This window comes from Anabrus simplex, chromosome 5 (assembly GCF_040414725.1).
Source record: "Anabrus simplex isolate iqAnaSimp1 chromosome 5, ASM4041472v1, whole genome shotgun sequence".
NCBI classification, from domain to species: domain Eukaryota; kingdom Metazoa; phylum Arthropoda; class Insecta; order Orthoptera; family Tettigoniidae; genus Anabrus; species Anabrus simplex.
In genome coordinates this window covers 305087142-305102733 of record NC_090269.1, presented here as the reverse complement: position 1 = coordinate 305102733, position 15592 = coordinate 305087142, and the positions used below count along the sequence as shown (strand labels likewise).

Here is a 15592-nt window from a genome sequence, read left to right as displayed (position 1 = left end):
AATATAATATAATATAATATAATATAATCATTATACATCGTTATGCCTTTCAGCATTCAGTCTGCAAGCATCTGGGAATTTACTAAATGTCGCCACGATCCTCTATTTGCAACTAGTGTTGTGGCCTCATTTAGCTCTATACCTCTTATTTTTAAATCATTAGAAAATGAGTCTAACCATCGTCGTCTTGGTCTCCCTCTACTTCTCTTACCCTCCACAACAGAGTCCATTATTCTCCTAGGTAACCTATCCTCCTCCATTCGCCTCACATGACGACACCACCAAAGCCGGTTTATGCGCACAGCTTCATCCATCGAGTTCATTCCTAACGTGGCCTTTATCTCATCATTCCGAGTACCCTCCTGTCATTGTTCCCACATGTTTGCACCAACAAAAATTCTCGCTACTTTCATGTCTGTTAATTCTAACTTATGAATAAGATATATTGAGTCCACCCAGCTTTCGCTCCAGTAAAGCAATGTTGGTGTGAAAACAGACCGATGTAAAGACAGTTTCGTCCGGGAGCTGACTTCCTTCTTACGGAACACTGTTGATCGCAACTGCGAGCTCACTGCATTAGCTTTACTGCACCTTGATTCAATCTCACTTACTATATTACCATCCTGGGAGAAAACACATCCTAAATTCTTGAAATTGTCTACCTGTTGCAGCTTTGTATCACCAACATGACATTCAATTCTGTTGAATTTCTTACCTACTGTCATCAATTTAGTCTTCGAAAGGCTAATTTTCCTACCATACTCATTGCACTTATCTTTCAATTCTAAAATATTGGACTGCAGGCTTTCGGCACAATCTGCCATTAAGACGAAGTAGTCAGCATAGGCATTTCATGGTGTGGGTTACTGTAGTCACGTCTAAGTTCGTGAACCATGGGCAATGGTTGAGTGGCCTAGTAAGTGGTCCTGAGAGTCGCGATACCATTTGCTATTAATGGGAGTGGGCATCTCGGACATATTATGAGCGAAGGCCCTCCTTGTGCTCAGGCGGCTAGGACTATACAATCCACCGGTGGTGCATAACCCGTTAGAGGAGAGATCCTCCCTTGGACTATGTGTAAGTAGGGTAGCATCCTGCTTCATTAATTTACCGAGCTCGGAACATTTTAAGCAAGCCTCGGACATATGGGAGTAACGGAGTCCCACTCCCATTTCATAGGCGAGGGAATCCTTGGAAACAACTTGGCGTACGAAATGGAATTCGACGGGGAGCTATTAATGTTAATGGAGCTTATGGAAGAAAGAAAGTAGAACTAGCTGAGTCAGCAAAGAAGATACATCTGGACGTGCTAGGAGTAAGTGATACTCGGGTAAGGGGAGATAACGAGGAAATAGGATATTATAAAATGTACTTGACGGGTGTTAGAAAAAGAAGGGCAGAGTATGGGGTAGGGTTGTTTATCAGAATACCATTGCACGCGATATAGTTTTTGTTAGGCGCGTAAATGAGCGAATTACTTGGGTAGATTTGGCAATTGGCGGAATTAGGATGAGAATTGTCTCAGTGTATTCACCATGTGACGGTGTAGATGAGGATGAAGTTGACAAGTTTTATGAAGCATTGAGTGACATCGTGGTCACGGACAACAGCAAGGGTATGTAGTGTTAATGGGCTATTTCAGTGCGAGAGTTGGAAGTAGAACTGATGGATACGAAAGGGTGATCGGTAAATGTGGGGAAGATATGGAAGCTAATAGGAATATGAAGCGTTTTCTGGACTACTGTGCTAGTATGGGTTTAGCAGTTACGAATACATTCTTCAAGCATAAGGCTATTCACTGCTACACATGGGAGGCTAGGGGTACCAGATCCATAATAGACTATATCTTAACCGACTTCGAATTCAGGAAATCTGTTAGGAATGCACGATGTACGAGTTTTCCGGAGATTTTTCTATGATACAGGCCACTATCTGATCTGTAGTGAACAAAGTATCTCTAGGCCTAGTAGAGAAAGTGAAATCTGTCTGCAAACGAATAAGTGTAGAAAATCTCCAGGACGAGGAAATTCGAAGTTCATGGATACAATTAGTGAGAAATTTCGAACAGTAGACAGTAAGCAGATTCAGGATATAGAAATAAAATGGGTGGCATACAGGGATGCTGTAGTAGAAACAGCAAGGGAATGTCTAGGAACAACTGTTTGTCAAGATGGGAAAAGGTGAACATCTTGGTGGAATGATGAAGTGAGAGCATCTTGTAAACGTAAAAGGAAGGCTTATCAGAAATGGCTCCAAAAAAGGGCCGAGGAAGACAGGGATTTATACGTAGATGAAAGAAACAGAGCGAAATAAATAGTTGTTGAATCCAAAAAGAAATCGTGGGAAGATTTTGATAATAACCTGGAAAGGCTAGGTCAAGCAGCAGGGAAACCTTTTTGGACAGTAATAATCTTATGAAGGGAGGGGGAAAAGAAAATGAACAGTGTTTTGAGTAATTCAGGTGAACTCATAATAGATCCCAGGGAGTCACTGGAGAGATGGAGGGAATATTTTGAACATCTTCTGAACGTAAAAGGAAATCTTCCTGGTGGTGTTGCGAACAGCCAAGCTCGTGGGGAGGAGGAAAATGATATTGGTGAAATTACGCTTGAGGAAGTGGAAAGCATGGTAAATAAACTCCATTGTCATAAAGCAGCAGGAATAGATGAAATAAGACCTGAAATGCTGAAGTATAGTGGGAAGACAGGGATGAAATGGTTTTATAGAGCAGTAAGATTAGCATGGAGTGTTGGTAAGGTACCTTCAGATTGAAGAAAAGCCGTAATTGCAACCTATCTATAAGCAACGGAACAGGAATGATTACAACAAATATCGAGGTATCTCATTGATTACTATACCATGCAAAGTATTCACTGACTTCTTGGAAGGGAGGGTGCGATCAGTAGTTGAGGGGAAGTTGGGTGAAAACCAGTGTGGTTTCAGACCACAGACGGGCTGTCAGGATCAGATTTTCAGTATGCGGCAGGTAATTGAAAAATGCTACGAGAGGAATAGGCAGTTGTGTTTATGTTTCGTAGATCTAGAGAAGGCATATGACAGGGTGCGGAGGGAAAAGATGTTCGCCATACTGGGGGACTATGGAATTAAATGTAGGTTATTAAAATCAATCAAAGTCATTCATGTTGACAATTGGGCTTCAGTGAGAATTGATGGTAGAATGAGTTCTTGGTTCAGAGTACTTACAGGGATTAGACAAGGCTGTAATCTTTCACCTTCGCTGTTCGTAGTTTACATGGTTCATTTGCTGAAAGGTATGAAATGGCGGGGAGGGATTCAGTTAGGTGGAAATGTATTAAGTAGTCTGGCCTATGCTGACGACTTGGTCTTAATGGCATATTGTGCCGAAAGCCTGCAGTCTAATATCTTGGAACTTGAAAATAGGTTCAATAAGTATGGTATGAAATTAGCCTTCCGAAGACTAAATTGATGTCAGTAGGTAAGAAATTCAACATATTTGAATATCAGATTGGTGATACAAAGCTAGAACAGGACGATAATTTCAAGTATTTAGGTTGTGTGTTCTCCCAGGTTGGTAATATTGTAAGTGAGATTGAATCAAGATGTTGTAAAGCTAATTAAGTGAGCTCGCAGTTGCGATCAACAGTATTCTGTAAGAAGGAAGTCAGCTCCTGGACGAAACTATCTTTACATCGGTCTGTTTTCAGACCAACTTTGCTTTACGGGAGCGAAAGATGGGTGGACTCAGGATATCGTATTCATAAGTTAGAAGTAACAGACATGAAAGTAGCTAATAATTGCTGATACAAGCAGGTGGGAACAATGACAGGAGGGCACTCGGAATGAGGAGATAATTGCTAAGTTAGGAATGAACTCGATTGATGAAGCTGTACGCATAAACCGGCTTGGTGGTGGAGTCATGTGGGACGAATGGTGAAGGATAGGTTACCTAGGAGAGTAATGGACTCTGTTATTGAGGGTAAGAGAAGTAGAGGGAGACCAAGACGACGATGGTTAGACTCAATTTCTAACCATTTAAAGAGGTATAGAACTAAATGAGGCCACAACACTAGTTGTAATTAGAGTATTGTGGCGACATTTAATAAATTCACAGAGGCTTGCAGACTGAACGCTGAAAGGCATAAAAGTCTATAATGAGTTTGTATGTAATATAATCATACTATTGGTTTACGGTTTTCGGAAACACCGAGACACCGACATATAATTCTGCAGGAATTCTTATAAATGCCGGTAAGTATTTACTCCAAGATCGAACCCGTAAATGTTTGTTCATTAAGCCCGTGTTCTACCGTCTAAACAATCCGTTCGGAACGCTATCGGCCTTATAAAACCGTAAAATTGCTTATTCTCTCCGAGCCCACCCTCGCGCGATGTAACTATTAGCCTTCGCAATTCCCAAATCCATGGCCTTACTCACGTAGCTAGAGCAGGTCATTGTCAACAGTGGAGTAGCGTAGGGTCTGCTCCATAAATCTCAACTTCCCATTTTGCAACTCCGTAGTGACGACCTTCAGCCGTCATGATGGATCTCCTAATAATTTGATATTACGAGTTGATTTAAATCACCTTGATGCCAATACACACAAGTGGATGTCATCTGTTTGCATCACTCTGACATTAAGGGCAGCACGTAAGCCGCAGTGCTCCCAGGACAATGATACAGTACTCGAAACATCAGTAATTGGTACTCCTGTGGTCAAGATCTCAGACTCGATCCTATCCTGTGGCAATAGATTCAGGAAAGACAGAAATAAATTTTCATGTCAGTATGAAACAGCGAAAAATCCTTGTTCATCTAATTAAATGTCCGGCTGCATGGCTAAATGGTTAACATGCTGGCCTTAGGTTAAAGAGGTCCCAGGCTCGATTCCCGGCCGGGTCGAGGATTTGAACCTTAATTCATTAATTCCGATGGCTCCGGGCTGGGTATGTGTGTCGTTTTCAGCACTGAAATTAATTTCAGCTAGGCCTCATCCTCAAAGACAGGCAGATGGCCTACAGGCGTCAACTGAAAGGCCTGCACCAGGCCTCTCCGGAGACCACACGCCATTATAATAATAGTAATAATCTATTAGATGTCCAACCGACCGGCTATATAACTGTGTGCTCGCAACCGGTTAACAGTTATAATTGGAATTCAACCCACTACTATTGAGTTCATATTTAACTGTATGCATCTGTTACCTTGTTCTTTGATTAATTCAGTTTAATGACTGGTTTGCCCCTGCGATGAGTCTTCTCCAACTGGGTCGATCCTGTGCAGTACGTTTTGCGTCTGCATAGCTCCTGCATCCTGAGTTCAGAAGAAATGTCGTCATGAATGTCTTTCTTGGTCTTCCACGAGGGTGTTTCCCTAGTATTTTACCTTCCAAAATTTCCATCAACACATTCCTATGTCGAAGCTTATGTCCCATCCAAGAAAGTCGTCTCTTCCATATCACGCTCAACATCTGTCTCTTTTCTTGGACAATGCTCAATACCTCAGCGTTTGTCTTCTTCTCCACCCAACTTACGAGTATCTCTTGCAGCCAACGCCAACACCACATCTCAAAGGCTTCTAGCTCTTGGTTAACGTCCAGGTCTCGGCACAATACAGTGCAAGAGACCAAACGTCAGATTTCATTATTCTTTTACGTAAGGTGGAGGACATTGTTTTCTAACATAGAAGGGACTGTCTCTTTAGGCTTGCTTTGGTATTGCTTTTCGTGTTTTTATTTCAGTGTGACACTGAAGGTTTTCTGTTATGATCTGGCCAAAGTATTTGAACTGTGCTACATTTTGTACAGGCTCACCATTGATCATCACGTGCAATGGCTTTTGCTTTATTAATATTCATTTTCATACCAAAGCCAACGGCCGTAGCCGTGTTGAAACACCGGATCCCGTGAGATCTCCGAAGTTAAGCAACATTGGGCGTGTTCAGAAGTTGGATGGGTTGCCACGCGCTGTTGGTGGGGGTAAGGGAACGGAGGAGCGGAAAGGAACTGGCCACCCTACCGCACGTAAACTCCGGCTCAGGAAAATCCTCTGTGGAGGTTCGGACCTGCCTTCGGGAAGAATCACCCTTACCTACCTACCTCATACCAAATTTCTTAGCTTTTTTACTCAGCTTTAGCAACATTTGGGATATTCTTGGACTACCTGTAGCTATAGCTTGCTCAACGGCAAATATGATAGTCTGCATTAGTTTCCCCTCCTATTTTCATCCCATGCTTGGTTTTTGTTAGAGATTCATTGATGAGTTTGTCAGAAAATGCATTAAACAGGAATGGTGAGAGCAGACAGCCTTGTCTCACCTCTTCCAGTGTCTGTACAGGGCTGTTAGTTCGTTGCCAAACCTTATAGCTGCATTTTGATGTTTATATAAATTGTATAGAAGTTGTATCATGCGATGTAGGCAACCTATCTCAACGAGAAGTGGAAACAGTTTGTTCCATGACACTTTATCAAACGCTATCTCGTAATCAATGAAACATACATATTTATTCCTTCCGCAGCTCCACAACCTTTCTCCCGTACAGCGTAGTGTAACCATGGCATCACGCGTAGACAAATCTCTGCGGAAACCAATCTGAATGTCGCCAAGGTTCTGCTGAATGTAACAATCCATTCTGCACTTTATGATATGGAGGATGATCTTAGGTGTGTGAGTGATTAAACTTATCGTCCTATAGTTATTAAAACTGGTAGGAGTTGTTTTCTTTTGTATAGGTGTGATGATTGAAGAGTAAAAGTTCTCTGGTCACTCGCCTTGTTCGTGCATTTTTCCAGTTAATTCAAAAAGCCATTTCTCTGTTGTTTTGCCACTGTTCTTAATAAGCTCCGCATGAATATTAGCAACCCCTGGACATTTTTCCGTCGCGTATATATTTACGTTGAACCATCCTCTCCCAGCGTTCTGTCTCTCAAGTGCTACTGGTGTCCAAGAAAGTGGAACATTTGCACTGTACAAATCCTTCACAAACATTCTCCATAACTCTCTATTTTCATTACTGTTCAGTGACACTACACCAGTTTTATCCTTCGTCAACCTTGTGCAAAATCCTTCTTGTTTCCTTGACGTTTTCTTAATTTCTTCGTAAATGAAATCTGATTTGCCTTCTTGTTCCAAATGTTCAATTTCTTGGCACTTGAAGTTCCGCCACTCTTCTTCCAGTGTTCTACACGACCTGTACGTATCATTTTTCAGCATTCGATGTTTCTTTCTACCTTCCTCTGGAGGGCCATTCCTGTATTTCCTCCTTTCATAGGTAAACCATGGGTTAAGACTAACCCTTTTAACTGATCCGACGAATTCGCCTGTACCCTGTAGCCTTGATCCTTGTCCACAATTGGTTTACATCTGGTTCATGCGTTCATGAACGTACCATTTGTTGATAACTTTCGCTGTTTTCGGTACCTTTCCTATTTTTCTAAATTTATGTTACATGCTGTTCTTACCTTAATTACTTTTTCGATCTGGCTACTTTTCGTTAATTGATTATAAGTTTCTTTCGACGTGCACTCATGTCACAAGCTTAACGAACTCTGTTCGTATATTTTCTTTCACTTTTGCGCTGTCCTACGTCATTCCTTCTTGGGTTTTTGATTGGTTGCAGCATTTTAACATGACTGTTTACGTCACTGGCAACTTTTCTTTTGATTGGTACCGAAAGTGTATCCTTCCGCGCTTTCTTGTCCTTTCATTGGTTCCTTTCGTTATTTGTATTTTGTACTGATTATATTTTTTAATTGTAATTTTTTAAAGATATTCTTTCTGGGTTCCCTTTTTCTTACTATTTAGTTATTTTTTGTTAAGTTTTCCATGCACAGTTTGTAAATTACTTATGTTAGTTTTGCAGTACTATGTTGCGTTGCATCTGGAATTTTCCTTAGTGCTATTTAAGCGACATGCCTGCCTGTATGCTTCGCCTTGTCATTCCGGATTTGGCCGGAATCGCCGCTGGTGTTCTGCAGCAGCTACTATGCCGTACTTCTATTAGAAACATATTTACTTCGCATATGGACTAGCTACTTTTCTTCAGCGTGTCTCCTTTGCTGCAGTCAATTCGAGGTCATTTACCTCGCTTTCTTCGCCAGCCTGCTAGCCGCACTGACGTGGCCCTGTCGGCCTCGTACCTTACAGATGGACATGAAAACAACACCAGCTTAGGGTCTGGTTCTTGCACCAGGATCTATTGAATTATTTTTATGACTGTTTTAGCCAATTGTGTCCATAGACACGTTTTAGACAGATGTCGACTGGATCGTCTACAAACTTGTTAACTGCGGCTCTTAAATGAATAATGGAGTTACTGGACAAAAGGTCCATTTTTTCTTTGAACTTACTACTCCCCGGCGGGGAATTGTGTGCTAAAATTCAATTCCAGAACTGTTCTGCTACAGCGTAAATTTTTCATCAAAATTTCCTACATTTAACCTTGTTATTTTGATAGCTTTAATCTTATTTATTGCTCATAATTATTCAACTTAATCGGTCTGGTTTTTTAACCAGCCTTCAAAGTAATTCAAGTATTCAGATATTGTACTCTGATTTTCACAGCTGTCGTAAGACAACATTCTTACTTATTAACTTTTTATTCGCACAGCCTGTGGCAATCTTTCGCTCAAGGCCAAGTGCTGAAATATAATGTTAAAATATTAATTATTGTTAAAAGTTTCCTAATTCTTGTTGTTATTTCTATATCATTTATATAATAAATTTGTAACTGCTGATCTCCTTTCTTATTTCCCGAGAAACCTTGGAAACCCTTTCCGGCTTTTCCACTGTTTTCTCCAACATCACTTGGGTGAGAGTTTGCACTTAATATTTCCCTACCAGTTGCCATTTTGGTCTCTTCTTCACGAAATACATCTAGATTCCATTGTATCCTCATTTTTTCCCTAAAAAGGTCTTTTAAATTTCAACTCGGCACACATTACTCCCAGAGAGTGATATGACGCTACATCTGCTCCAGGAAATGCCAAGGATTTTTTAACTTGATTTCTATATCGTTGTTTAGCTAGAATGTAATCTGTTTGGTAGTGATGTATGTCCCCTGGCATATTCCATGTATATCTACGCCTTTCTGTGGCTGTAAATCAACTATTGCTTATAACATAATGTTCTTGTTTGCAGAAATCAGGAAGGCGTTGACCCCGTGCATTTCTTATATGGAGACCAAAATTGGTTGTTATATATCCATCTTTCCCCTATCCAACCACAGTGTTCCAATCTCCCGTTGTTATAACATTGTCATTGGACTTTGTATTCAACAATCACTATTCAGGTGACTCAGACTACTTCGACCTCTTCGTCATCACTGGTTGAAGTGGTGATGTAAACTTGGATGGTAACTATATCCATAGGAGCTGCTTTAAAACTAGCCATAATTAGCCTATTACCTACAACTTCAACATGTAGGTGAGCATTTGAAGCAACTTTATTCATAACGAAAGCAACACCACCCTGAACTTTTTCACAGCTCGAACATAGAACTTCGTAATTCCCACTTACAAATTCACTTTTTTCTCTCCATCGTATTTGAGCTATTCCAATTATACCAAGTCCATATCGCTCCATTTCCCTATTAACCCTATTAACATTTTCTAGTTTGCCCCCTCGGAGCATAGTTTCAACATTCCAGATTTCTATTTTCAAGCAAGGATTTCGCTTGTTAACGACCTGAGAAGCCCTGCTTTTCCCCTGTCAGGCCCGTCGTCATGCTGCTCAAGAGCTATGATCACGGAATTACTTGTTACATCATTCAAATAAAGACTCATTATAGGTTTTCTTGGGAAAAATAATGCGCTGGTTTCCCCTTGACTTCCACATTCTATGTTGTTGACCAAAACATGCTTGTTCAATCGCCTTTGGGGGAAATTTCTTACCCCAAGGACAAGAGAATGCCCCATCCTCTAGCCTTTTTTCACCCTCAAAAGAAGATGCTAACATCTCAGAGGTGTGTTGCTTATACTGCCAGTTTCACCTCAAGGCAGCGATCCTTGACAACCGTTCTCCTTTCTCATCGCGGACTTGGGACCGGGAAACGGCAACTTACAGATATATGCAACTGGACGGATGGAAGTAGTATTATTTCAATCTTTATGATTTGTTTTACAATCTGCTTTACGACGCACCAACACAGATAAATCATATCGACGATGGGATAGGAAAGGGCTAGTGGTGGGAAGGAAGCGGTCGTGGCCTTAATTAAAGTACAGCTCCAGCACTTGCCTGGTGTGAAAATAGGAAACCACGGAAAACCATCTTCAGGGCTGTCGGCAGTGGGGTTCAGACCCACTATCTCCCGAATACAAGCTCACATCTGCGCGCCCCTAACCGCACGGCCACCTCGTCGGTCGGTTATATATAATTTTGAAATATTTAAAAAACTGAACTTCTTTCTGGCAAGTGCAATGAGAAAGTGAAAAAAAAACAATCGCGCTCTTGAAGGATTTATTGAGGGTAGTAACAAAAAACCCAGAATGATGGGGAATTGTCGCCTTTTGAAAGTGAAAGGTAACTCAGTGTGATGAAGGGAAGGATTTCTTTTGTAATTCCAATCCTTTTTTTCCGAAAACCCTCTTTGTTGAGATCCCTGTGGTGGTTTCCGGCACCCGTACTGGATAGAGGGAGCCAGTACACAAACTTGCACTGCCTAGATCAGGGATGGCGAACCTATGCCACGCGTGTCACTAGGTGACACGCAAACACGATTTCAGTGGCACGCCACATGAACATAATAATACTTTAATGTATGTCTTGTACCACAAACAATACACATCTTATAGTGTTTCACGTGTAAGTAATAAATATCGAAAATCTAAATACTAGGTCCATCCGGACGTGCAATATGACAACACTGGTAAACTGATAGATCGGAACGTCAAGTGAGATAACAGTGTCGTTTTCTGGAAGTTTTGTATACGGACATCACAAATATGTTTTCGGTGCCGAAGAGAACAGAAACTTAACAAAGGCAGTGAGTGTATTTTTCAAGAACGGTGGACAAGGGAATTCGGGACTGATAGAAAGATGTGTTGCGTGTGTTCGAAAACAATTGTATCCCTCACATGTAATGTAAAGCGCCATTTTGAGACTGATCATTCAAATGTTTGTTCCATGCCAAATGAAGAAAGAAGGGAGTTCGTGTCACAAAATATCGAACATTACACAAAACATCCTACAGTATTTCTTTTGTATCATCTTTCCGGCCAAGGAATAATATCAGTGCGGCTGTTTCCATCTGCCTGACTGCATAGTACAGCATGTATCTGAAACCGCTTTCTGACGGCAAGTTCTTGAAATAAATTTCCTTATTGATGCCCGACACATTGTTTGAAAACTTCCCTAACAAACAGCAAATAATTAAAAGAATGAAAGGAATGCTGTCAAGGATAGAATAAGAATGAGTGAAGAAGTTTCGGAGCAACTGAAAACTAATTTGGATAACTCCCAGATGTATGCAGTATGTTTTAATGAAAGCATGGATGTGACCTTACAAGCAAGGATAGCTGTATTTTTTTAATTTTCTTGCGGAAATGTGATGAGGTAGAAATTAGTTAAATTGTTGAGCATACGAACTACGACAACATGTGAAGATAATGAAGATAATGGAGGAAGTGAAGTCCATTGGCAATATTAGTACTCTTGATTTTTATATCTAATAATATTTACAATTTTACAATTTGTTTAACGTCGCACCGACACAGGTATAGGTCCCATGGCGACGATGTGAGAGGAAAGGCTTACGAGTGGGAAGGAAACCGCCGTGGCCTTAATTGAGATACAATCCAAGCATTTGCCTGGTGTGATAATGGGAAACCACGGAAAACCATCTTCGGGGCTGCCGACTGTGGGGCTCGAACCCACTATCTCCCGCATGCAAGCTCTCAGCAGCGCGCCCCTGACCGCGTAGCCAACTCACCCGGTAATAATATTTAATGACGAAGTGTGTTACAATGGGAACTTATTATTTATTTATTTATTTATTTATTTACAAATATAATATGTATTCTCAAAAATTACATATTTAAAATGTATTTTTTTTTGCAGTATTTACAAAATACATCCACGGAACATGCAACCAAATGAATTTACAAATATATCTAATAAATAAATAAATAAGTAAATAAATTACATAAATAACATATTATGAAACTTAATTGGGAATTTGGGAAGGAAGTCGGTGGGGGAGGGGGGTGTTGTAGGTTGTAGCCATTCTTAGGAAAATAGCAAGTGGCACAGTCAACAGTTGAGAATAATAAACCAGACTTGAAACGGCACACTTGTTGGGAAAGGTTCGCCATCCCTGGCCTAGATCGTCTAGTTCTACGATCCTTCTGGTTTTATTTTTAAACTCCCAATCCCATCCCCTTGTGAACTGTTTATCCCAAACTGCCCAAGTAGGTTTTCTTACAATACAGTAAGCAAAAGAATGTATTTTGACGATAATGTGAAGGGTTCCTTTCGCAATTCCAATTTCAAAACCCTCCTATTCTCCGGGGAAATTATTTTTCTGCAAGTCTTCCTTCATTCTACCTGGGCATAGGCTTGCTGATTCTTAGGTCTTCTAGTTTCAGACAGTTTTGTCTGGACATAGGAACCGAGGGTCGCCCAAATTTCCTTAAATGCAGGGCAGTACTTAACTTGAGCAATCGGTCGCGGGCCACATGTACAGTTCAACAATATAAAGTGTATTGTTTTATGGAACGTCGAAATGGGAAAATAAGTTTTCTCACATACTTTTAAATGGTGTAACAGCCAGTTTTTCGCTGGATACTATAGGGGTAAATTCGCTCACGGAATTACTCATCTAACGAACTAATGTTTTGAACATAATTTGCTAATTTCAAATGACAAAATTTACCATACAGTGCTAGGGCAGCTAAATTGTGGTTAAACGTTAGCTAGATTATTTTTTGCTCTGAGAGAGGGAATAGGCTATACAAATTTTGAGAGGAGGAAGTTCATGCGTGTGAAGTGTTAGGAGATCCCGAGAGGTTGTCCTGCCTAGCATTTCTTGTTCATATATGAGCAGACATATGAATGACTTAAACATCGTGTTACAGGGCAAAGATAAACTTATTAATGATGCTTACAGAGCAGTGAAATCAATTGGAATATTTATTTATTATAATAACTAGAACTCCAAATACGCGTAACAGAAAAATAACGAGTCTATATTCAGCCGAGCTACAGGCCGGATGTGGCCCCCAGGCTTTAGTTTGGGTGGCCCCAGATCTAAGGTATAATGGATGGAGATACAACGAAACTTTTAGATCTTTCAAAACCCGATACCGCTAGTGCAGTCCGTATTTTTGATACGACTCGCCGTTTAGTCGCAATAATCTTTAGAAAATGTTTGCACTTGATTTTAAAGTTGCGCCCACTATTTAATTTTTTTCGGGAATTAAAAAGCATGTTTTCACTCTTTTGAATTTTCCATTTGGTTTCTAAACGCTACTAATCTGCCATCGGGAAGTGGGATAAAATTAGATTAAGGAATGGCTGTGGAGTCCGATAGGAGGAAACTATTTTCTAAGCTCTGGGATGTTTGGTCGATGCAAATTTGAAATCAAGTGCAGACCTACTGTTAGGTTTATTGTGGCTAAATTGTCAATCGTATAAAAAAATGTGCATGAGCGGCATCGATTTTGAGAGATCTATACGTTTGAAGGTATTATCAGGGGCGATCAAAAAGTTTCCGTTCGACGGCCGTACAGTCGTGAATCGGGATGCCAATCAGGCAAAACCACCGTGAGCATTGAGTCACTCATCCCACCGACGCACCAGATAAAACACCGTGTCCTGCTGCGTGAAGACGTCCGTAACTGCCTGCTGCACTTCCTCGTCCAACAGGAAGCGTCGATGCTTCAAGGCCTTTTTGAGGGTACCGCAGGCATGATAATCGTGCTTATGCTCCGGGACGCCCTAATCGTCTCATCCACCACCTACTTGTTGACCGTAATAGATGAGGCTGGCCTCCCAAATCGACCGGTTTCTTGTTCAAAACGCGGCCCGCCCGGAACTTGGTGCACCATTCCACACAGGTGGTTTTCGACAGACATGCTGCTCCATACACAGTCTTCATTCTCCGATGGATGAGCACCGGTGTTTGTCCTTCGGCAGCCAAGAACATAATAACACCACGTTGGTCCTGTTTGGACGCCGTAACCGTCTCATCCACCACCTACTTGTTGACTGTAATAGATGAGGCTGGCCTTCCAAATCGACCAGTGTCTTGTTCAAAACGTCGATGCTTCAAGGCCTTTTTGAGGGTACCGAAGGCATGATAATCGTGCTTATGCTCCGGGACGCCCTAATCGTCTCATCCACCACCTACTTGTTGACCGTAATAGATGAGGCTGGCCTTCCAAATCGACCAGTGTCTTGTTCAAAACGTCGATGCTTCAAGGCCTTTTTGAGGGTACCGAAGGCATGATAATCGTGCTTATGCTCCGGGACGCCCTAATCGTCTCATCCACCACCTACTTGTTGACCGTAATAGATGAGGCTGGCCTTCCAAATCGACCAGTGTCTTGTTCAAAACGCGACCCGCCCGGAACTTGGTGCACCATTCCACACAGGTGGTTTTCGACAGACATGCTGCTCCATACACAGTCTTCATTCTCCGATGGATGAGCACCGGTGTTTGTCCTTCGGCAGCCAAGAACATAATAACACCATGTTGGTCCTGTTTGGACGCACTTGGTAATAACGTCGCCATAGTTTACGTGGCCGCATTTAACGCACGCACCGCGGCACTACACACTGCCACACTATGCCCTTTGCCTACATGTCCATGTTCATATACCCGCATCGGAGTCACGCTACGTTGCATGTCCGCTGCAGCAACGTCCTCAGATGCCTTATACTTCTTGTCCTATGTCCATCGGTTGACTCACTGGGGGCGAGTAAAAAGAGTTCACCAAATCGTCGTTGCTCCTGAAAAGACAACTATGTGAAATATTTTAGCCTAGCCCTTTACTGCATACTGTTGCCCTCAGGCAACATACAACTTTTCACCTGTATAAATGGATACAGATTGTGGACAGAGGTAGTTTTCCGGCACACCTTTAACTGTACAGTCATTTAAAGACATATACCAGTGATGCCTTGGTTTTTTTTACATAACATAAGACAAAACAGCCCTACAACCAAAGGTACTCCTTCCACCCCGTCAGCATCCACGCGTACCAACCACCGTTTATTTTACGTGGGCCCTCCCCATCACATTACCACAGGCTTCAGAAGTACATCTGGCTCAACCTCAAAGACATTACCGACCTACGGTCGTGCAAGTATACTTGCGCCCTGCAATACGTACCCATGGCCAGTAGGCAGTAATGTTCGGTGAAATCGTGAAAAATCGTATATATACCCCGGTATGGCAATCCACATCACATACGAGTGTTAAGCTATTAGCCCCAGTTAAGAATTGCTGGTAAATCTAAAACACTGAACGTAAGTTGAACATTGAAGCTTGAAATTTTCTTCACCAAACGAAAACGAAAAATAATTCATGCAGTAAAGGGCTAGAACTTTGGCCGGTAAGGTTCAATATTGTGCTAATCTTGTCAAGGAATTCTCGCTTTTCATAACATATGT

At 41.5% G+C, this 15592-nt stretch overlaps 1 protein-coding gene across 3 annotated transcripts in view; it reads right to left on the bottom strand.

Annotated features, from left to right (window-relative positions):
• The window catches only part of LOC136874020 (proton-coupled amino acid transporter-like protein CG1139), a 206297-nt gene that overhangs the window by 67465 nt on the left and 123240 nt on the right, over nucleotides 1-15592 (bottom strand). The window lies entirely within an intron of this gene.